This window comes from Garra rufa, chromosome 1 (assembly GCF_049309525.1).
Source record: "Garra rufa chromosome 1, GarRuf1.0, whole genome shotgun sequence".
NCBI lineage: Eukaryota > Metazoa > Chordata > Actinopteri > Cypriniformes > Cyprinidae > Garra > Garra rufa.
Window position 1 is genome coordinate 89,179,128 of NC_133361.1, and position 22,232 is coordinate 89,201,359.

Genomic DNA, 22,232 nt, shown 5'->3' on the forward strand with positions numbered 1-22,232 from the left:
ATGTTTCCACGATTTCTTCAGAGATTGCAGGGCAAGATATGCAAAAGTAACACGTCAAGAGGCAGATCTGTCACAGTACACAATGACAGGAATGGTTATTACATGAGATCTCAGGCTTAATAAAAATAACAGGTCAAGATACAAATCTATCACAGTACACTGGTGATTTTCAATCCTGATCCTGGGGACCCCCTGCTCTGGGCTGTGTTTCCCAAAAGCGTTGCAATCCTTAATACAACGTAGACGCATTGAAACCAATAGAGTTGCAATCAACTTAGGCTTACGATGACTCTGGAAGACGCGGCCTTGCATTTTTGTCTGTCTCCTTTTTCTGACACACCCAGATGAGCTCATGGAGCTCTCTCCTAACTAGCTAATGATCTTAATCAGGTGTGTTTAATAAGGGAGACATACAGAGCGGTGGGATTGGAAACCACTGCAGCACACAACGACAGGACTTCTTTTCACATTAGAAGTCAACAAGAAATCACGTGACCCCGACGTGATTTGAACACGCAACCTTCTGATCTGGAGTCAGACACGCTACCGTTGCGCCACGAGGTCCTGAACCCAGAGATGATGTATTTTGCTTAACCCCCTTGACACAGAATGCAAATCAGTAAATATACGGTGCTCAAGGAACACTCTTGATGTTGGACTTTATACTCAGAAGATCAAAAACAGATCGTCTGACCTCAAGGTGATTTGGAGCCAGACACTCTACCGTTGCACTACAAGATAGCGGAAAAATTATTTAGTGTTTCATGCTAAAGCACTTTGATAAACTATGCAAATCCGCTAGTCTTTACACTCACAAAGTCAAGAACAGTTCGCTTGACCTCAACATAATTGGAACACGCAACCTCCCGATCCGGGGTCAGGCGCACTCTGTCGCGGCCACGAGGTCGAGAAAACAAGTCGGCGTTCCTTGCTTAATTGCTTTGATTCAATTTGCAAATCAGTCACGGTAAAGGGCTGTAGACTTTATACTATGGATGTCAAGAAGAGATCAACTGATGTGATTGGAACATGCAACCGTCTGATCTGGATTCAGCCAAGCTACCGTTGTACCCCAAGACACCACAAACCTATCTGGTGTTTCCTGCTTAAGCCACCTTTGGTCATCCTGCCTTCGATAGCTCAGCTGGTAGAGCGGAGGACTGTAGATAATACATTGGCTATCCTTAGGTCGCTGGTTCGATTCCGGCTCGAAAGAGCTGGCTTTTGAATTCGGCAAGTAGATGTTTCCACGATTTCTTCAGAGATTGCAGGGCAAGATATGCAAAAGTAACACGTCAAGAGGCAGATCTGTCACAGTACACAATGACAGGAATGGTTATTACATGAGATCTCAGGCTTAATAAAAATAACAGGTCAAGATACAAATCTATCACAGTACACTGGTGATTTTCAATCCTGATCCTGGGGACCCCCTGCTCTGGGCTGTGTTTCCCAAAAGCGTTGCAATCCTTAATACAACGTAGACGCATTGAAACCAATAGAGTTGCAATCAACTTAGGCTTACGATGACTCTGGAAGACGCGGCCTTGCATTTTTGTCTGTCTCCTTTTTCTGACACACCCAGATGAGCTCATGGAGCTCTCTCCTAACTAGCTAATGATCTTAATCAGGTGTGTTTAATAAGGGAGACATACAGAGCGGTGGGATTGGAAACCATTGCAGCACACAACGACAGGACTTCTTTTCACATTAGAAGTCAACAAGAAATCACGTGACCCCGACGTGATTTGAACACGCAACCTTCTGATCTGGAGTCAGACGCGCTACCGTTGCGCCACGAGGTCCTGAACCCAGAGGTGATGTATTTTGCTTAACCCCCTTGACACAGAATGCAAATCAGTAAATATACGGTGCTCAAGGAACACTCTTGATGTTGGACTTTATACTCAGGAGATCAAAAACAGATCGTCTGACCTCAAGGTGATTTGGAGCCAGACACTCTACCGTTGCACTACAAGATAGCGGAAAAATTATTTAGTGTTTCATGCTAAAGCACTTTGATAAACTATGCAAATCCGCTAGTGTTTACACTCACAAAGTCAAGAACAGTTCGCTTGACCTCAACATAATTGGAACACGCAACCTCCCGATCCGGGGTCAGGCGCACTCTGTCGTGGCCACGAGGTCGAGAAAACAAGTCGGCGTTCCTTGCTTAATTGCTTTGATTCAATTTGCAAATCAGTCACGGTAAAGGGCTGTAGACTTTATACTATGGATGTCAAGAAGAGATCAACTGATGTGATTGGAACATGCAACCGTCTGATCTGGATTCAGCCAAGCTACCGTTGTACCCCAAGACACCACAAACCTATCTGGTGTTTCCTGCTTAAGCCACCTTCGGTCATCCTGCCTTCGATAGCTCAGCTGGTAGAGCGGAGGACTGTAGATAATACATTGGCTATCCTTAGGTCGCTGGTTAGATTCCGGCTCGAAGGAGCTGGCTTTTGAATTCGGCAAGTAGATGTTTCCACGATTTCTTCAGAGATTGCAGGGCAAGGTATGCAAAAGTAACACGTCAAGAGGCAGATCTGTCACAGTACACAATGACAGGAATGGTTATTACATGAGGTCTCAGGCTTAATAAAAATAACAGGTCAAGATACAAATCTATCACAGTACACTGGTGATTTTCAATCCTGATCCTGGGGACCCCCTGCTCTGGGCTGTGTTTCCCAAAAGCGTTGCAATCCTTAATACAACGTAGACGCATTGAAACCAATAGAGTTGCAATCAACTTAGGCTTACGATGACTCTGGAAGACGCGGCCTTGCATTTTTGTCTGTCTCCTTTTTCTGACACACCCAAATGAGCTCATGGAGCTCTCTCCTAACTAGCTAATGATCTTAATCAGGTGTGTTTAATAAGGGAGACATACAGAGCGGTGGGATTGGAAACCACTGCAGCACACAACGACAGGACTTCTTTTCACATTAGAAGTCAACAAGAAATCACGTGACCCCGACGTGATTTGAACACGCAACCTTCTGATCTGGAGTCAGACGCGCTACCGTTGCGCCACGAGGTCCTGAACCCAGAGGTGATGTATTTTGCTTAACCCCCTTGACACAGAATGCAAATCAGTAAATATACGGTGCTCAAGGAACACTCTTGATGTTGGACTTTATACTCAGGAGATCAAAAACAGATCGTCTGACCTCAAGGTGATTTGGAGCCAGACACTCTACCGTTGCACTACAAGATAGCGGAAAAATTATTTAGTGTTTCATGCTAAAGCACTTTGATAAACTATGCAAATCCGCTAGTCTTTACACTCACAAAGTCAAGAACAGTTCGCTTGACCTCAACATAATTGGAACACGCAACCTCCCAATCCGGGGTCAGGCGCACTCTGTCGCGGCCACGAGGTCGAGAAAACAAGCTTAATTGCTTTGATTCAATTTGCAAATCAGTCACGGTAAAGGGCTGTAGACTTTATACTATGGATGTCAAGAAGAGATCAACTGATGTGATTGGAACATGCAACCGTCTGATCTGGATTCAGCCAAGCTACCGTTGTACCCCAAGACACCACAAACCTATCTGGTGTTTCCTGCTTAAGCCACCTTTGGTCATCCTGCCTTCGATAGCTCAGCTGGTAGAGCGGAGGACTGTAGATAATACATTGGCTATCCTTAGGTCGCTGGTTCGATTCCGGCTCGAAAGAGCTGGCTTTTGAATTCGGCAAGTAGATGTTTCCACGATTTCTTCAGAGATTGCAGGGCAAGATATGCAAAAGTAACACGTCAAGAGGCAGATCTGTCACAGTACACAATGACAGGAATGGTTATTACATGAGATCTCAGGCTTAATAAAAATAACAGGTCAAGATACAAATCTATCACAGTACACTGGTGATTTTCAATCCTGATCCTGGGGACCCCCTGCTCTGGGCTGTGTTTCCCAAAAGCGTTGCAATCCTTAATACAACGTAGACGCATTGAAAACAATAGAGTTGCAATCAACTTAGGCTTACGATGACTCTGGAAGACGCGGCCTTGCATTTTTGTCTGTCTCCTTTTTCTGACACACCCAGATGAGCTCATGGAGCTCTCTCCTAACTAGCTAATGATCTTAATCAGGTGTGTTTAATAAGGGAGACATACAGAGCGGTGGGATTGGAAACCATTGCAGCACACAACGACAGGACTTCTTTTCACATTAGAAGTCAACAAGAAATCACGTGACCCCGACGTGATTTGAACACGCAACCTTCTGATCTGGAGTCAGACGCGCTACCGTTGCGCCACGAGGTCCTGAACCCAGAGGTGATGTATTTTGCTTAACCCCCTTGACACAGAATGCAAATCAGTAAATATACGGTGCTCAAGGAACACTCTTGATGTTGGACTTTATACTCAGGAGATCAAAAACAGATCGTCTGACCTCAAGGTGATTTGGAGCCAGACACTCTACCGTTGCACTACAAGATAGCGGAAAAATTATTTAGTGTTTCATGCTAAAGCACTTTGATAAACTATGCAAATCCGCTAGTGTTTACACTCACAAAGTCAAGAACAGTTCGCTTGACCTCAACATAATTGGAACACGCAACCTCCCGATCCGGGGTCAGGCGCACTCTGTCGCGGCCACGAGGTCGAGAAAACAAGCTTAATTGCTTTGATTCAATTTGCAAATCAGTCACGGTAAAGGGCTGTAGACTTTATACTATGGATGTCAAGAAGAGATCAACTGATGTGATTGGAACATGCAACCGTCTGATCTGGATTCAGCCAAGCTACTGTTGTACCCCAAGACACCACAAACCTATCTGGTGTTTCCTGCTTAAGCCACCATTGGTCATCCTGCCTTCGATAGCTCAGCTGGTAGAGCGGAGGACTGTAGATAATACATTGGCTATCCTTAGGTCGCTGGTTCGATTCCGGCTCGAAAGAGCTGGCTTTTGAATTCGGCAAGTAGATGTTTCCACGATTTCTTCAGAGATTGCAGGGCAAGATATGCAAAAGTAACACGTCAAGAGGCAGATCTGTCACAGTACACAATGACAGGAATGGTTATTACATGAGATCTCAGGCTTAATAAAAATAACAGGTCAAGATACAAATCTATCACAGTACACTGGTGATTTTCAATCCTGATCCTGGGGACCCCCTGCTCTGGGCTGTGTTTCCCAAAAGCGTTGCAATCCTTAATACAACGTAGACGCATTGAAACCAATAGAGTTGCAATCAACTTAGGCTTACGATGACTCTGGAAGACGCGGCCTTGCATTTTTGTCTGTCTCCTTTTTCTGACACACCCAGATGAGCTCATGGAGCTCTCTCCTAACTAGCTAATGATCTTAATCAGGTGTGTTTAATAAGGGAGACATACAGAGCGGTGGGATTGGAAACCATTGCAGCACACAACGACAGGACATCTTTTCACATTAGAAGTCAACAAGAAATCACGTGACCCCGACGTGATTTGAACACGCAACCTTCTGATCTGGAGTCAGACGCGCTACCGTTGCGCCACGAGGTCCTGAACCCAGAGGTGATGTATTTTGCTTAACCCCCTTGACACAGAATGCAAATAAGTAAATATACGGTGCTCAAGGAACACTCTTGATGTTGGACTTTATACTCAGGAGATCAAAAACAGATCGTCTGACCTCAAGGTGATTTGGAGCCAGACACTCTACCGTTGCACTACAAGATAGCGGAAAAATTATTTAGTGTTTCATGCTAAAGCACTTTGATAAACTATGCAAATCCGCTAGTCTTTACACTCACAAAGTCAAGAACAGTTCGCTTGACCTCAACATAATTGGAACACGCAACCTCCCGATCCGGGGTCAGGCGCACTCTGTCGCGGCCACGAGGTCGAGAAAACAAGCTTAATTGCTTTGATTCAATTTGCAAATCAGTCACGGTAAAGGGCTGTAGACTTTATATATACTATGGATGTCAAGAAGAGATCAACTGATGTGATTGGAACATGCAAACGTCTGATCTGGATTCAGCCAAGCTACCGTTGTACCCCAAGACACCACAAACCTATCTGGTGTTTCCTGCTTAAGCCACCTTTGGTCATCCTGCCTTCGATAGCTCAGCTGGTAGAGCGGAGGACTGTAGATAATACATTGGCTATCCTTAGGTCGCTGGTTCGATTCCGGCTCGAAAGAGCTGGCTTTTGAATTCGGCAAGTAGATGTTTCCACGATTTCTTCAGAGATTGCAGGGCAAGATATGCAAAAGTAACACGTCAAGAGGCAGATCTGTCACAGTACACAATGACAGGAATGGTTATTACATGAGATCTCAGGCTTAATAAAAATAACAGGTCAAGATACAAATCTATCACAGTACACTGGTGATTTTCAATCCTGATCCTGGGGACCCCCTGCTCTGGGCTGTGTTTCCCAAAAGCGTTGCAATCCTTAATACAACGTAGACGCATTGAAACCAATAGAGTTGCAATCAACTTAGGCTTACGATGACTCTGGAAGACGCGGCCCTGCATTTTTGTCTGTCTCCTTTTTCTGACACACCCAGATGAGCTCATGGAGCTCTCTCCTAACTAGCTAATGATCTTAATCAGGTGTGTTTAATAAGGGAGACATACAGAGCGGTGGGATTGGAAACCATTGCAGCACACAACGACAGGACTTCTTTTCACATTAGAAGTCAACAAGAAATCACGTGACCCCGACGTGATTTGAACACGCAACCTTCTGATCTGGAGTCAGACGCGCTACCGTTGCGCCACGAGGTCCTGAACCCAGAGGTGATGTATTTTGCTTAACCCCCTTGACACAGAATGCAAATAAGTATATATACGGTGCTCAAGGAACACTCTTGATGTTGGACTTTATACTCAGGAGATCAAAAACAGATCGTCTGACCTCAAGGTGATTTGGAGCCAGACACTCTACCGTTGCACTACAAGATAGCGGAAAAATTATTTAGTGTTTCATGCTAAAGCACTTTGATAAACTATGCAAATCCGCTAGTCTTTACACTCACAAAGTCAAGAACAGTTCGCTTGACCTCAACATAATTGGAACACGCAACCTCCCGATCCGGGGTCAGGCGCACTCTGTCGCGGCCACGAGGTCGAGAAAACAAGCTTAATTGCTTTGATTCAATTTGCAAATCAGTCACGGTAAAGGGCTGTAGACTTTATACTATGGATGTCAAGAAGAGATCAACTGATGTGATTGGAACATGCAACCGTCTGATCTGGATTCAGCCAAGCTACCGTTGTACCCCAAGACACCACAAACCTATCTGGTGTTTCCTGCTTAAGCCACCTTTGGTCATCCTGCCTTCGATAGCGCAGCTGGTAGAGCGGAGAACTGTAGATAATACATTGGCTATCCTTAGGTCGCTGGTTCGATTCCGGCTCGAAAGAGCTGGCTTTTGAATTCGGCAAGTAGATGTTTCCACGATTTCTTCAGAGATTGCAGGGCAAGATATGCAAAAGTAACACGTCAAGAGGCAGATCTGTCACAGTACACAATGACAGGAATGGTTATTACATGAGATCTCAGGCTTAATAAAAATAACAGGTCAAGATACAAATCTATCACAGTACACTGGTGATTTTCAATCCTGATCCTGGGGACCCCCTGCTCTGGGCTGTGTTTCCCAAAAGCGTTGCAATCCTTAATACAACGTAGACGCATTGAAACCAATAGAGTTGCAATCAACTTAGGCTTACGATGACTCTGGAAGACGCGGCCCTGCATTTTTGTCTGTCTCCTTTTTCTGACACACCCAGATGAGCTCATGGAGCCTTCTCCTAACTAGCTAATGATCTTAATCAGGTGTGTTTAATAAGGGAGACATACAGAGCGGTGGGATTGGAAACCATTGCAGCACACAACGACAGGACTTCTTTTCACATTAGAAGTCAACAAGAAATCACGTGACCCCGACGTGATTTGAACACGCAACCTTCTGATCTGGAGTCAGACGCGCTACCGTTGCGCCACGAGGTCCTGAACCCAGAGGTGATGTATTTTGCTTAACCCCCTTGACACAGAATGCAAATAAGTAAATATACGGTGCTCAAGGAACACTCTTGATGTTGGACTTTATACTCAGGAGATCAAAAACAGATCGTCTGACCTCAAGGTGATTTGGAGCCAGACACTCTACCGTTGCACTACAAGATAGCGGAAAAATTATTTAGTGTTTCATGCTAAAGCACTTTGATAAACTATGCAAATCCGCTAGTCTTTACACTCACAAAGTCAAGAACAGTTCGCTTGACCTCAACATAATTGGAACACGCAACCTCCCGATCCGGGGTCAGGCGCACTCTGTCGCGGCCACGAGGTCGAGAAAACAAGCTTAATTGCTTTGATTCAATTTGCAAATCAGTCACGGTAAAGGGCTGTAGACTTTATATATACTATGGATGTCAAGAAGAGATCAACTGATGTGATTGGAACATGCAACCGTCTGATCTGGATTCAGCCAAGCTACCGTTGTACCCCAAGACACCACAAACCTATCTGGTGTTTCCTGCTTAAGCCACCTTTGGTCATCCTGCCTTCGATAGCTCAGCTGGTAGAGCGGAGGACTGTAGATAATACATTGGCTATCCTTAGGTCGCTGGTTCGATTCCGGCTCGAAAGAGCTGGCTTTTGAATTCGGCAAGTAGATGTTTCCACGATTTCTTCAGAGATTGCAGGGCAAGATATGCAAAAGTAACACGTCAAGAGGCAGATCTGTCACAGTACACAATGACAGGAATGGTTATTACATGAGATCTCAGGCTTAATAAAAATAACAGGTCAAGATACAAATCTATCACAGTACACTGGTGATTTTCAATCCTGATCCTGGGGACCCCCTGCTCTGGGCTGTGTTTCCCAAAAGCGTTGCAATCCTTAATACAACGTAGACGCATTGAAACCAATAGAGTTGCAATCAACTTAGGCTTACGATGACTCTGGAAGACGCGGCCCTGCATTTTTGTCTGTCTCCTTTTTCTGACACACCCAGATGAGCTCATGGAGCTCTCTCCTAACTAGCTAATGATCTTAATCAGGTGTGTTTAATAAGGGAGACATACAGAGCGGTGGGATTGGAAACCATTGCAGCACACAACGACAGGACTTCTTTTCACATTAGAAGTCAACAAGAAATCACGTGACCCCGACGTGATTTGAACACGCAACCTTCTGATCTGGAGTCAGACGCGCTACCGTTGCGCCACGAGGTCCTGAACCCAGAGGTGATGTATTTTGCTTAACCCCCTTGACACAGAATGCAAATCAGTAAATATACGGTGCTCAAGGAACACTCTTGATGTTGGACTTTATACTCAGGAGATCAAAAACAGATCGTCTGACCTCAAGGTGATTTGGAGCCAGACACTCTACCGTTGCACTACAAGATAGCGGAAAAATTATTTAGTGTTTCATGCTAAAGCACTTTGATAAACTATGCAAATCCGCTAGTCTTTACACTCACAAAGTCAAGAACAGTTCGCTTGACCTCAACATAATTGGAACACGCAACCTCCCGATCCGGGGTCAGGCGCACTCTGTCGCGGCCACGAGGTCGAGAAAACAAGCTTAATTGCTTTGATTCAATTTGCAAATCAGTCACGGTAAAGGGCTGTAGACTTTATACTATGGATGTCAAGAAGAGATCAACTGATGTGATTGGAACATGCAACCGTCTGATCTGGATTCAGCCAAGCTACTGTTGTACCCCAAGACACCACAAACCTATCTGGTGTTTCCTGCTTAAGCCACCATTGGTCATCCTGCCTTCGATAGCTCAGCTGGTAGAGCGGAGGACTGTAGATAATACATTGGCTATCCTTAGGTCGCTGGTTAGATTCCGGCTCGAAAGAGCTGGCTTTTGAATTCGGCAAGTAGATGTTTCCACGATTTCTTCAGAGATTGCAGGGCAAGATATGCAAAAGTAACACGTCAAGAGGCAGATCTGTCACAGTACACAATGACAGGAATGGTTATTACATGAGATCTCAGGCTTAATAAAAATAACAGGTCAAGATACAAATCTATCACAGTACACTGGTGATTTTCAATCCTGATCCTGGGGACCCCCTGCTCTGGGCTGTGTTTCCCAAAAGCGTTGCAATCCTTAATACAACGTAGACGCATTGAAACCAATAGAGTTGCAATCAACTTAGGCTTACGATGACTCTGGAAGACGCGGCCTTGCATTTTTGTCTGTCTCCTTTTTCTGACACACCCAGATGAGCTCATGGAGCTCTCTCCTAACTAGCTAATGATCTTAATCAGGTGTGTTTAATAAGGGAGACATACAGAGCGGTGGGATTGGAAACCATTGCAGCACACAACGACAGGACATCTTTTCACATTAGAAGTCAACAAGAAATCACGTGACCCCGACGTGATTTGAACACGCAACCTTCTGATCTGGAGTCAGACGCGCTACCGTTGCGCCACGAGGTCCTGAACCCAGAGGTGATGTATTTTGCTTAACCCCCTTGACACAGAATGCAAATAAGTAAATATACGGTGCTCAAGGAACACTCTTGATGTTGGACTTTATACTCAGGAGATCAAAAACAGATCGTCTGACCTCAAGGTGATTTGGAGCCAGACACTCTACCGTTGCACTACAAGATAGCGGAAAAATTATTTAGTGTTTCATGCTAAAGCACTTTGATAAACTATGCAAATCCGCTAGTCTTTACACTCACAAAGTCAAGAACAGTTCGCTTGACCTCAACATAATTGGAACACGCAACCTCCCGATCCGGGGTCAGGCGCACTCTGTCGCGGCCACGAGGTCGAGAAAACAAGCTTAATTGCTTTGATTCAATTTGCAAATCAGTCACGGTAAAGGGCTGTAGACTTTATATATACTATGGATGTCAAGAAGAGATCAACTGATGTGATTGGAACATGCAACCGTCTGATCTGGATTCAGCCAAGCTACCGTTGTACCCCAAGACACCACAAACCTATCTGGTGTTTCCTGCTTAAGCCACCTTTGGTCATCCTGCCTTCGATAGCTCAGCTGGTAGAGCGGAGGACTGTAGATAATACATTGGCTATCCTTAGGTCGCTGGTTCGATTCCGGCTCGAAAGAGCTGGCTTTTGAATTCGGCAAGTAGATGTTTCCACGATTTCTTCAGAGATTGCAGGGCAAGATATGCAAAAGTAACACGTCAAGAGGCAGATCTGTCACAGTACACAATGACAGGAATGGTTATTACATGAGATCTCAGGCTTAATAAAAATAACAGGTCAAGATACAAATCTATCACAGTACACTGGTGATTTTCAATCCTGATCCTGGGGACCCCCTGCTCTGGGCTGTGTTTCCCAAAAGCGTTGCAATCCTTAATACAACGTAGACGCATTGAAACCAATAGAGTTGCAATCAACTTAGGCTTACGATGACTCTGGAAGACGCGGCCCTGCATTTTTGTCTGTCTCCTTTTTCTGACACACCCAGATGAGCTCATGGAGCTCTCTCCTAACTAGCTAATGATCTTAATCAGGTGTGTTTAATAAGGGAGACATACAGAGCGGTGGGATTGGAAACCATTGCAGCACACAACGACAGGACTTCTTTTCACATTAGAAGTCAACAAGAAATCACGTGACCCCGACGTGATTTGAACACGCAACCTTCTGATCTGGAGTCAGACGCGCTACCGTTGCGCCACGAGGTCCTGAACCCAGAGGTGATGTATTTTGCTTAACCCCCTTGACACAGAATGCAAATAAGTATATATACGGTGCTCAAGGAACACTCTTGATGTTGGACTTTATACTCAGGAGATCAAAAACAGATCGTCTGACCTCAAGGTGATTTGGAGCCAGACACTCTACCGTTGCACTACAAGATAGCGGAAAAATTATTTAGTGTTTCATGCTAAAGCACTTTGATAAACTATGCAAATCCGCTAGTCTTTACACTCACAAAGTCAAGAACAGTTCGCTTGACCTCAACATAATTGGAACACGCAACCTCCCGATCCGGGGTCAGGCGCACTCTGTCGCGGCCACGAGGTCGAGAAAACAAGCTTAATTGCTTTGATTCAATTTGCAAATCAGTCACGGTAAAGGGCTGTAGACTTTATACTATGGATGTCAAGAAGAGATCAACTGATGTGATTGGAACATGCAACCGTCTGATCTGGATTCAGCCAAGCTACCGTTGTACCCCAAGACACCACAAACCTATCTGGTGTTTCCTGCTTAAGCCACCTTTGGTCATCCTGCCTTCGATAGCGCAGCTGGTAGAGCGGAGAACTGTAGATAATACATTGGCTATCCTTAGGTCGCTGGTTTGATTCCGGCTCGAAAGAGCTGGCTTTTGAATTCGGCAAGTAGATGTTTCCACGATTTCTTCAGAGATTGCAGGGCAAGATATGCAAAAGTAACACGTCAAGAGGCAGATCTGTCACAGTACACAATGACAGGAATGGTTATTACATGAGATCTCAGGCTTAATAAAAATAACAGGTCAAGATACAAATCTATCACAGTACACTGGTGATTTTCAATCCTGATCCTGGGGACCCCCTGCTCTGGGCTGTGTTTCCCAAAAGCGTTGCAATCCTTAATACAACGTAGACGCATTGAAACCAATAGAGTTGCAATCAACTTAGGCTTACGATGACTCTGGAAGACGCGGCCCTGCATTTTTGTCTGTCTCCTTTTTCTGACACACCCAGATGAGCTCATGGAGCCTTCTCCTAACTAGCTAATGATCTTAATCAGGTGTGTTTAATAAGGGAGACATACAGAGCGGTGGGATTGGAAACCATTGCAGCACACAACGACAGGACTTCTTTTCACATTAGAAGTCAACAAGAAATCACGTGACCCCGACGTGATTTGAACACGCAACCTTCTGATCTGGAGTCAGACGCGCTACCGTTGCGCCACGAGGTCCTGAACCCAGAGGTGATGTATTTTGCTTAACCCCCTTGACACAGAATGCAAATCAGTAAATATACGGTGCTCAAGGAACACTCTTGATGTTGGACTTTATACTCAGGAGATCAAAAACAGATCGTCTGACCTCAAGGTGATTTGGAGCCAGACACTCTACCGTTGCACTACAAGATAGCGGAAAAATTATTTAGTGTTTCATGCTAAAGCACTTTGATAAACTATGCAAATCCGCTAGTGTTTACACTCACAAAGTCAAGAACAGTTCGCTTGACCTCAACATAATTGGAACACGCAACCTCCCGATCCGGGGTCAGGCGCACTCTGTCGCGGCCACGAGGTCGAGAAAACAAGTCGGCGTTCCTTGCTTAATTGCTTTGATTCAATTTGCAAATCAGTCACGGTAAAGGGCTGTAGACTTTATACTATGGATGTCAAGAAGAGATCAACTGATGTGATTGGAACATGCAACCGTCTGATCTGGATTCAGCCAAGCTACTGTTGTACCCCAAGACACCACAAACCTATCTGGTGTTTCCTGCTTAAGCCACCTTTGGTCATCCTGCCTTCGATAGCGCAGCTGGTAGAGCGGAGAACTGTAGATAATACATTGGCTATCCTTAGGTCGCTGGTTCGATTCCGGCTCGAAAGAGCTGGCTTTTGAATTCGGCAAGTAGATGTTTCCACGATTTCTTCAGAGATTGCAGGGCAAGATATGCAAAAGTAACACGTCAAGAGGCAGATCTGTCACAGTACACAATGACAGGAATGGTTATTACATGAGATCTCAGGCTTAATAAAAATAACAGGTCAAGATACAAATCTATCACAGTACACTGGTGATTTTCAATCCTGATCCTGGGGACCCCCTGCTCTGGGCTGTGTTTCCCAAAAGCGTTGCAATCCTTAATACAACGTAGACGCATTGAAACCAATAGAGTTGCAATCAACTTAGGCTTACGATGACTCTGGAAGACGCGGCCCTGCATTTTTGTCTGTCTCCTTTTTCTGACACACCCAGATGAGCTCATGGAGCCTTCTCCTAACTAGCTAATGATCTTAATCAGGTGTGTTTAATAAGGGAGACATACAGAGCGGTGGGATTGGAAACCATTGCAGCACACAACGACAGGACTTCTTTTCACATTAGAAGTCAACAAGAAATCACGTGACCCCGACGTGATTTGAACACGCAACCTTCTGATCTGGAGTCAGACGCGCTACCGTTGCGCCACGAGGTCCTGAACCCAGAGGTGATGTATTTTGCTTAACCCCCTTGACACAGAATGCAAATCAGTAAATATACGGTGCTCAAGGAACACTCTTGATGTTGGACTTTATACTCAGGAGATCAAAAACAGATCGTCTGACCTCAAGGTGATTTGGAGCCAGACACTCTACCGTTGCACTACAAGATAGCGGAAAAATTATTTAGTGTTTCATGCTAAAGCACTTTGATAAACTATGCAAATCCGCTAGTGTTTACACTCACAAAGTCAAGAACAGTTCGCTTGACCTCAACATAATTGGAACACGCAACCTCCCGATCCGGGGTCAGGCGCACTCTGTCGCGGCCACGAGGTCGAGAAAACAAGTCGGCGTTCCTTGCTTAATTGCTTTGATTCAATTTGCAAATCAGTCACGGTAAAGGGCTGTAGACTTTATACTATGGATGTCAAGAAGAGATCAACTGATGTGATTGGAACATGCAACCGTCTGATCTGGATTCAGCCAAGCTACCGTTGTACCCCAAGACACCACAAACCTATCTGGTGTTTCCTGCTTAAGCCACCTTCGGTCATCCTGCCTTCGATAGCTCAGCTGGTAGAGCGGAGGACTGTAGATAATACATTGGCTATCCTTAGGTCGCTGGTTAGATTCCGGCTCGAAGGAGCTGGCTTTTGAATTCGGCAAGTAGATGTTTCCACGATTTCTTCAGAGATTGCAGGGCAAGATATGCAAAAGTAACACGTCAAGAGGCAGATCTGTCACAGTACACAATGACAGGAATGGTTATTACATGAGATCTCAGGCTTAATAAAAATAACAGGTCAAGATACAAATCTATCACAGTACACTGGTGATTTTCAATCCTGATCCTGGGGACCCCCTGCTCTGGGCTGTGTTTCCCAAAAGCGTTGCAATCCTTAATACAACGTAGACGCATTGAAACCAATAGAGTTGCAATCAACTTAGGCTTACGATGACTCTGGAAGATGCGGCCTTGCATTTTTGTCTGTCTCCTTTTTCTGACACACCCAGATGAGCTCATGGAGCTCTCTCCTAACTAGCTAATGATCTTAATCAGGTGTGTTTAATAAGGGAGACATACAGAGCGGTGGGATTGGAAACCATTGCAGCACACAACGACAGGACTTCTTTTCACATTAGAAGTCAACAAGAAATCACGTGACCCCGACGTGATTTGAACACGCAACCTTCTGATCTGGAGTCAGACGCGCTACCGTTGCGCCACGAGGTCCTGAACCCAGAGGTGATGTATTTTGCTTAACCCCCTTGACAGAGAATGCAAATAAGTAAATATACGGTGCTCAAGGAACACTCTTGATGTTGGACTTTATACTCAGGAGATCAAAAACAGATCGTCTGACCTCAAGGTGATTTGGAGCCAGACACTCTACCGTTGCACTACAAGATAGCGGAAAAATTATTTAGTGTTTCATGCTAAAGCACTTTGATAAACTATGCAAATCCGCTAGTCTTTACACTCACAAAGTCAAGAACAGTTCGCTTGACCTCAACATAATTGGAACACGCAACCTCCCGATCCGGGGTCAGGCGCACTCTGTCGCGGCCACGAGGTCGAGAAAACAAGCTTAATTGCTTTGATTCAATTTGCAAATCAGTCACGGTAAAGGGCTGTAGACTTTATATATACTATGGATGTCAAGAAGAGATCAACTGATGTGATTGGAACATGCAACCGTCTGATCTGGATTCAGCCAAGCTACCGTTGTACCCCAAGACACCACAAACCTATCTGGTGTTTCCTGCTTAAGCCACCTTTGGTCATCCTGCCTTCGATAGCTCAGCTGGTAGAGCGGAGGACTGTAGATAATACATTGGCTATCCTTAGGTCGCTGGTTCGATTCCGGCTCGAAAGAGCTGGCTTTTGAATTCGGCAAGTAGATGTTTCCACGATTTCTTCAGAGATTGCAGGGCAAGATATGCAAAAGTAACACGTCAAGAGGCAGATCTGTCACAGTACACAATGACAGGAATGGTTATTACATGAGATCTCAGGCTTAATAAAAATAACAGGTCAAGATACAAATCTATCACAGTACACTGGTGATTTTCAATCCTGATCCTGGGGACCCCCTGCTCTGGGCTGTGTTTCCCAAAAGCGTTGCAATCCTTAATACAACGTAGACGCATTGAAACCAATAGAGTTGCAATCAACTTAGGCTTACGATGACTCTGGAAGACGCGGCCCTGCATTTTTGTCTGTCTCCTTTTTCTGACACACCCAGATGAGCTCATGGAGCTCTCTCCTAACTAGCTAATGATCTTAATCAGGTGTGTTTAATAAGGGAGACATACAGAGCGGTGGGATTGGAAACCATTGCAGCACACAACGACAGGACTTCTTTTCACATTAGAAGTCAACAAGAAATCACGTGACCCCGACGTGATTTGAACACGCAACCTTCTGATCTGGAGTCAGACGCGCTACCGTTGCGCCACGAGGTCCTGAACCCAGAGGTGATGTATTTTGCTTAACCCCCTTGACACAGAATGCAAATCAGTAAATATACGGTGCTCAAGGAACACTCTTGATGTTGGACTTTATACTCAGGAGATCAAAAACAGATCGTCTGACCTCAAGGTGATTTGGAGCCAGACACTCTACCGTTGCACTACAAGATAGCGGAAAAATTATTTAGTGTTTCATGCTAAAGCACTTTGATAAACTATGCAAATCCGCTAGTCTTTACACTCACAAAGTCAAGAACAGTTCGCTTGACCTCAACATAATTGGAACACGCAACCTCCCGATCCGGGGTCAGGCGCACTCTGTCGCGGCCACGAGGTCGAGAAAACAAGCTTAATTGCTTTGATTCAATTTGCAAATCAGTCACGGTAAAGGGCTGTAGACTTTATACTATGGATGTCAAGAAGAGATCAACTGATGTGATTGGAACATGCAACCGTCTGATCTGGATTCAGCCAAGCTACCGTTGTACCCCAAGACACCACAAACCTATCTGGTGTTTCCTGCTTAAGCCACCATTGGTCATCCTGCCTTCGATAGCTCAGCTGGTAGAGCGGAGGACTGTAGATAATACATTGGCTATCCTTAGGTCGCTGGTTCGATTCCGGCTCGAAAGAGCTGGCTTTTGAATTCGGCAAGTAGATGTTTCCACGATTTCTTCAGAGATTGCAGGGCAAGATATGCAAATGTAACACGTCAAGAGGCAGATCTGTCACAGTACACAATGACAGGAATGGTTATTACATGAGATCTCAGGCTTAATAAAAATAACAGGTCAAGATACAAATCTATCACAGTACACTGGTGATTTTCAATCCTGATCCTGGGGACCCCCTGCTCTGGGCTGTGTTTCCCAAAAGCGTTGCAATCCTTAATACAACGTAGACGCATTGAAAACAATAGAGTTGCAATCAACTTAGGCTTACGATGACTCTGGAAGACGCGGCCTTGCATTTTTGTCTGTCTCCTTTTTCTGACACACCCAGATGAGCTCATGGAGCTCTCTCCTAACTAGCTAATGATCTTAATCAGGTGTGTTTAATAAGGGAGACATACAGAGCGGTGGGATTGGAAACCATTGCAGCACACAACGACAGGACTTCTTTTCACATTAGAAGTCAACAAGAAATCACGTGACCCCGACGTGATTTGAACACGCAACCTTCTGATCTGGAGTCAGACGCGCTACCGTTGCGCCACGAGGTCCTGAACCCAGAGGTGATGTATTTTGCTTAACCCCCTTGACACAGAATGCAAATAAGTATATATACGGTGCTCAAGGAACACTCTTGATGTTGGACTTTATACTCAGGAGATCAAAAACAGATCGTCTGACCTCAAGGTGATTTGGAGCCAGACACTCTACCGTTGCACTACAAGATAGCGGAAAAATTATTTAGTGTTTCATGCTAAAGCACTTTGATAAACTATGCAAATCCGCTAGTCTTTACACTCACAAAGTCAAGAACAGTTCGCTTGACCTCAACATAATTGGAACACGCAACCTCCCGATCCGGGGTCAGGCGCACTCTGTCGCGGCCACGAGGTCGAGAAAACAAGCTTAATTGCTTTGATTCAATTTGCAAATCAGTCACGGTAAAGGGCTGTAGACTTTATACTATGGATGTCAAGAAGAGATCAACTGATGTGATTGGAACATGCAACCGTCTGATCTGGATTCAGCCAAGCTACCGTTGTACCCCAAGACACCACAAACCTATCTGGTGTTTCCTGCTTAAGCCACCTTTGGTCATCCTGCCTTCGATAGCGCAGCTGGTAGAGCGGAGAACTGTAGATAATACATTGGCTATCCTTAGGTCGCTGGTTCGATTCCGGCTCGAAAGAGCTGGCTTTTGAATTCGGCAAGTAGATGTTTCCACGATTTCTTCAGAGATTGCAGGGCAAGATATGCAAAAGTAACACGTCAAGAGGCAGATCTGTCACAGTACACAATGACAGGAATGGTTATTACATGAGATCTCAGGCTTAATAAAAATAACAGGTCAAGATACAAATCTATCACAGTACACTGGTGATTTTCAATCCTGATCCTGGGGACCCCCTGCTCTGGGCTGTGTTTCCCAAAAGCGTTGCAATCCTTAATACAACGTAGACGCATTGAAACCAATAGAGTTGCAATCAACTTAGGCTTACGATGACTCTGGAAGATGCGGCCTTGCATTTTTGTCTGTCTCCTTTTTCTGACACACCCAGATGAGCTCATGGAGCTCTCTCCTAACTAGCTAATGATCTTAATCAGGTGTGTTTAATAAGGGAGACATACAGAGCGGTGGGATTGGAAACCATTGCAGCACACAACGACAGGACTTCTTTTCACATTAGAAGTCAACAAGAAATCACGTGACCCCGACGTGATTTGAACACGCAACCTTCTGATCTGGAGTAAGACGCGCTACCGTTGCGCCACGAGGTCCTGAACCCAGAGGTGATGTATTTTGCTTAACCCCCTTGACACAGAATGCAAATCAGTAAATATACGGTGCTCAAGGAACACTCTTGATGTTGGACTTTATACTCAGGAGATCAAAAACAGATCGTCTGACCTCAAGTTGATTTGGAGCCAGACACTCTACCGTTGCACTACAAGATAGCGGAAAAATTATTTAGTGTTTCATGCTAAAGCACTTTGATAAACTATGCAAATCCGCTAGTCTTTACACTCACAAAGTCAAGAACAGTTCGCTTGACCTCAACATAATTGGAACACGCAACCTCCCGATCCGGGGTCAGGCGCACTCTGTCGCGGCCACGAGGTCGAGAAAACAAGCTTAATTGCTTTGATTCAATTTGCAAATCAGTCACGGTAAAGGGCTGTAGACTTTATACTATGGATGTCAAGAAGAGATCAACTGATGTGATTGGAACATGCAACCGTCTGATCTGGATTCAGCCAAGCTACCGTTGTACCCCAAGACACCACAAACCTATCTGGTGTTTCCTGCTTAAGCCACCATTGGTCATCCTGCCTTCGATAGCTCAGCTGGTAGAGCGGAGGACTGTAGATAATACATTGGCTATCCTTAGGTCGCTGGTTCGATTCCGGCTCGAAAGAGCTGGCTTTTGAATTCGGCAAGTAGATGTTTCCACGATTTCTTCAGAGATTGCAGGGCAAGATATGCAAAAGTAACACGTCAAGAGGCAGATCTGTCACAGTACACAATGACAGGAATGGTTATTACATGAGATCTCAGGCTTAATAAAAATAACAGGTCAAGATACAAATCTATCACAGTACACTGGTGATTTTCAATCCTGATCCTGGGGACCCCCTGCTCTGGGCTGTGTTTCCCAAAAGCGTTGCAATCCTTAATACAACGTAGACGCATTGAAACCAATAGAGTTGCAATCAACTTAGGCTTACGATGACTCTGGAAGACGCGGCCTTGCATTTTTGTCTGTCTCCTTTTTCTGACACACCCAGATGAGCTCATGGAGCTCTCTCCTAACTAGCTAATGATCTTAATCAGGTGTGTTTAATAAGGGAGACATACAGAGCGGTGGGATTGGAAACCATTGCAGCACACAACGACAGGACTTCTTTTCACATTAGAAGTCAACAAGAAATCACGTGACCCCGACGTGATTTGAACACGCAACCTTCTGATCTGGAGTCAGACGCGCTACCATTGCGCCACGAGGTCCTGAACCCAGAGGTGATGTATTTTGCTTAACCCCCTTGACACAGAATGCAAATAAGTAAATATACGGTGCTCAAGGAACACTCTTGATGTTGGACTTTATACTCAGGAGATCAAAAACAGATCGTCTGACCTCAAGGTGATTTGGAGCCAGACACTCTACCGTTGCACTATAAGATAGCGGAAAAATTATTTAGTGTTTCATGCTAAAGCACTTTGATAAACTATGCAAATCCGCTAGTCTTTACACTCACAAAGTCAAGAACAGTTCGCTTGACCTCAACATAATTGGAACACGCAACCTCCCGATCCGGGGTCAGGCGCACTCTGTCGCGGCCACGAGGTCGAGAAAACAAGCTTAATTGCTTTGATTCAATTTGCAAATCAGTCACGGTAAAGGGCTGTAGACTTTATATATACTATGGATGTCAAGAAGAGATCAACTGATGTGATTGGAACATGCAACCGTCTGATCTGGATTCAGCCAAGCTACCGTTGTACCCCAAGACACCACAAACCTATCTGGTGTTTCCTGCTTAAGCCACCTTTGGTCATCCTGCCTTCGATAGCTCAGCTGGTAGAGCGGAGGACTGTAGATAATACATTGGCTATCCTTAGGTCGCTGGTTCGATTACGGCTCGAAAGAGCTGGCTTTTGAATTCGGCAAGTAGATGTTTCCACGATTTCTTCAGAGATTGCAGGGCAAGATATGCAAAAGTAACACGTCAAGAGGCAGATCTGTCACAGTACACAATGACAGGAATGGTTATTACATGAGATCTCAGGCTTAATAAAAATAACAGGTCAAGATACAAATCTATCACAGTACACTGGTGATTTTCAATCCTGATCCTGGGGACCCCCTGCTCTGGGCTGTGTTTCCCAAAAGCGTTGCAATCCTTAATACAACGTAGACGCATTGAAACCAATAGAGTTGCAATCAACTTAGGCTTACGATGACTCTGGAAGACGCGGCCTTGCATTTTTGTCTGTCTCCTTTTTCTGACACACCCAGATGAGCTCATGGAGCTCTCTCCTAACTAGCTAATGATCTTAATCAGGTGTGTTTAATAAGGGAGACATACAGAGCGGTGGGATTGGAAACCATTGCAGCACACAACGACAGGACTTCTTTTCACATTAGAAGTCAACAAGAAATCACGTGACCCCGACGTGATTTGAACACGCAACCTGCTGATCTGGAGTCAGACGCGCTACCGTTGCGCCACGAGGTCCTGAACCTAGAGGTGATGTATTTTGCTTAACCCCCTTGACACAGAATGCAAATCAGTAAATATACGGTGCTCAAGGAACACTCTTGATGTTGGACTTTATACTCAGGAGATCAAAAACAGATCGTCTGACCTCAAGGTGATTTGGAGCCAGACACTCTACCGTTGCACTACAAGATAGCGGAAAAATTATTTAGTGTTTCATGCTAAAGCACTTTGATAAACTATGCAAATCCGCTAGTCTTTACACTCACAAAGTCAAGAACAGTTCGCTTGACCTCAACATAATTGGAACACGCAACCTCCCGATCCGGGGTCAGGCGCACTCTGTCGCGGCCACGAGGTCGAGAAAACAAGCTTAATTGCTTTGATTCAATTTGCAAATCAGTCACGGTAAAGGGCTGTAGACTTTATACTATGGATGTCAAGAAGAGATCAACTGATGTGATTGGAACATGCAACCGTCTGATCTGGATTCAGCCAAGCTACCGTTGTACCCCAAGACACCACAAACCTATCTGGTGTTTCCTGCTTAAGCCACCATTGGTCATCCTGCCTTCGATAGCTCAGCTGGTAGAGCGGAGGACTGTAGATAATACATTGGCTATCCTTAGGTCGCTGGTTCGATTCCGGCTCGAAAGAGCTGGCTTTTGAATTCGGCAAGTAGATGTTTCCACGATTTCTTCAGAGATTGCAGGGCAAGATATGCAAATGTAACACGTC

At 44.9% G+C, this 22,232-nt stretch overlaps 18 non-coding genes across 18 annotated transcripts; all 18 read right to left on the reverse strand.

The window, feature by feature from the left end:
• Positions 1-492: 492 nt before the first annotated feature.
• On the reverse strand, positions 493-564 carry trnaw-cca (transfer RNA tryptophan (anticodon CCA)). Its single transcript has one exon. It is a non-coding gene; the product is annotated as a tRNA-Trp (tRNA).
• A 1,169-nt stretch (positions 565-1,733) lies between these two features.
• Positions 1,734-1,805, reverse strand: trnaw-cca (transfer RNA tryptophan (anticodon CCA)). The gene has a single exon. It is a non-coding gene; the product is annotated as a tRNA-Trp (tRNA).
• Positions 1,806-2,974: 1,169 nt separating this feature from the next.
• On the reverse strand, positions 2,975-3,046 carry trnaw-cca (transfer RNA tryptophan (anticodon CCA)). The gene has a single exon. It is a non-coding gene; the product is annotated as a tRNA-Trp (tRNA).
• A 1,156-nt stretch (positions 3,047-4,202) lies between these two features.
• Positions 4,203-4,274, reverse strand: trnaw-cca (transfer RNA tryptophan (anticodon CCA)). Its single transcript has one exon. It is a non-coding gene; the product is annotated as a tRNA-Trp (tRNA).
• Positions 4,275-5,430: 1,156 nt separating this feature from the next.
• Positions 5,431-5,502, reverse strand: trnaw-cca (transfer RNA tryptophan (anticodon CCA)). The gene has a single exon. It is a non-coding gene; the product is annotated as a tRNA-Trp (tRNA).
• A 1,160-nt stretch (positions 5,503-6,662) lies between these two features.
• Positions 6,663-6,734, reverse strand: trnaw-cca (transfer RNA tryptophan (anticodon CCA)). Its single transcript has one exon. It is a non-coding gene; the product is annotated as a tRNA-Trp (tRNA).
• A 1,156-nt stretch (positions 6,735-7,890) lies between these two features.
• On the reverse strand, positions 7,891-7,962 carry trnaw-cca (transfer RNA tryptophan (anticodon CCA)). Its single transcript has one exon. It is a non-coding gene; the product is annotated as a tRNA-Trp (tRNA).
• Positions 7,963-9,122: 1,160 nt separating this feature from the next.
• trnaw-cca (transfer RNA tryptophan (anticodon CCA)) lies at positions 9,123-9,194 on the reverse strand. Its single transcript has one exon. It is a non-coding gene; the product is annotated as a tRNA-Trp (tRNA).
• A 1,156-nt stretch (positions 9,195-10,350) lies between these two features.
• On the reverse strand, positions 10,351-10,422 carry trnaw-cca (transfer RNA tryptophan (anticodon CCA)). The gene has a single exon. It is a non-coding gene; the product is annotated as a tRNA-Trp (tRNA).
• A 1,160-nt stretch (positions 10,423-11,582) lies between these two features.
• Positions 11,583-11,654, reverse strand: trnaw-cca (transfer RNA tryptophan (anticodon CCA)). The gene has a single exon. It is a non-coding gene; the product is annotated as a tRNA-Trp (tRNA).
• A 1,156-nt stretch (positions 11,655-12,810) lies between these two features.
• Positions 12,811-12,882, reverse strand: trnaw-cca (transfer RNA tryptophan (anticodon CCA)). The gene has a single exon. It is a non-coding gene; the product is annotated as a tRNA-Trp (tRNA).
• Positions 12,883-14,051: 1,169 nt separating this feature from the next.
• Positions 14,052-14,123, reverse strand: trnaw-cca (transfer RNA tryptophan (anticodon CCA)). Its single transcript has one exon. It is a non-coding gene; the product is annotated as a tRNA-Trp (tRNA).
• Positions 14,124-15,292: 1,169 nt separating this feature from the next.
• Positions 15,293-15,364, reverse strand: trnaw-cca (transfer RNA tryptophan (anticodon CCA)). The gene has a single exon. It is a non-coding gene; the product is annotated as a tRNA-Trp (tRNA).
• Positions 15,365-16,524: 1,160 nt separating this feature from the next.
• trnaw-cca (transfer RNA tryptophan (anticodon CCA)) lies at positions 16,525-16,596 on the reverse strand. The gene has a single exon. It is a non-coding gene; the product is annotated as a tRNA-Trp (tRNA).
• A 1,156-nt stretch (positions 16,597-17,752) lies between these two features.
• trnaw-cca (transfer RNA tryptophan (anticodon CCA)) lies at positions 17,753-17,824 on the reverse strand. The gene has a single exon. It is a non-coding gene; the product is annotated as a tRNA-Trp (tRNA).
• A 1,156-nt stretch (positions 17,825-18,980) lies between these two features.
• trnaw-cca (transfer RNA tryptophan (anticodon CCA)) lies at positions 18,981-19,052 on the reverse strand. Its single transcript has one exon. It is a non-coding gene; the product is annotated as a tRNA-Trp (tRNA).
• A 1,156-nt stretch (positions 19,053-20,208) lies between these two features.
• On the reverse strand, positions 20,209-20,280 carry trnaw-cca (transfer RNA tryptophan (anticodon CCA)). The gene has a single exon. It is a non-coding gene; the product is annotated as a tRNA-Trp (tRNA).
• Positions 20,281-21,440: 1,160 nt separating this feature from the next.
• Positions 21,441-21,512, reverse strand: trnaw-cca (transfer RNA tryptophan (anticodon CCA)). The gene has a single exon. It is a non-coding gene; the product is annotated as a tRNA-Trp (tRNA).
• Between the last annotated feature and the right edge of the window lie 720 nt (positions 21,513-22,232).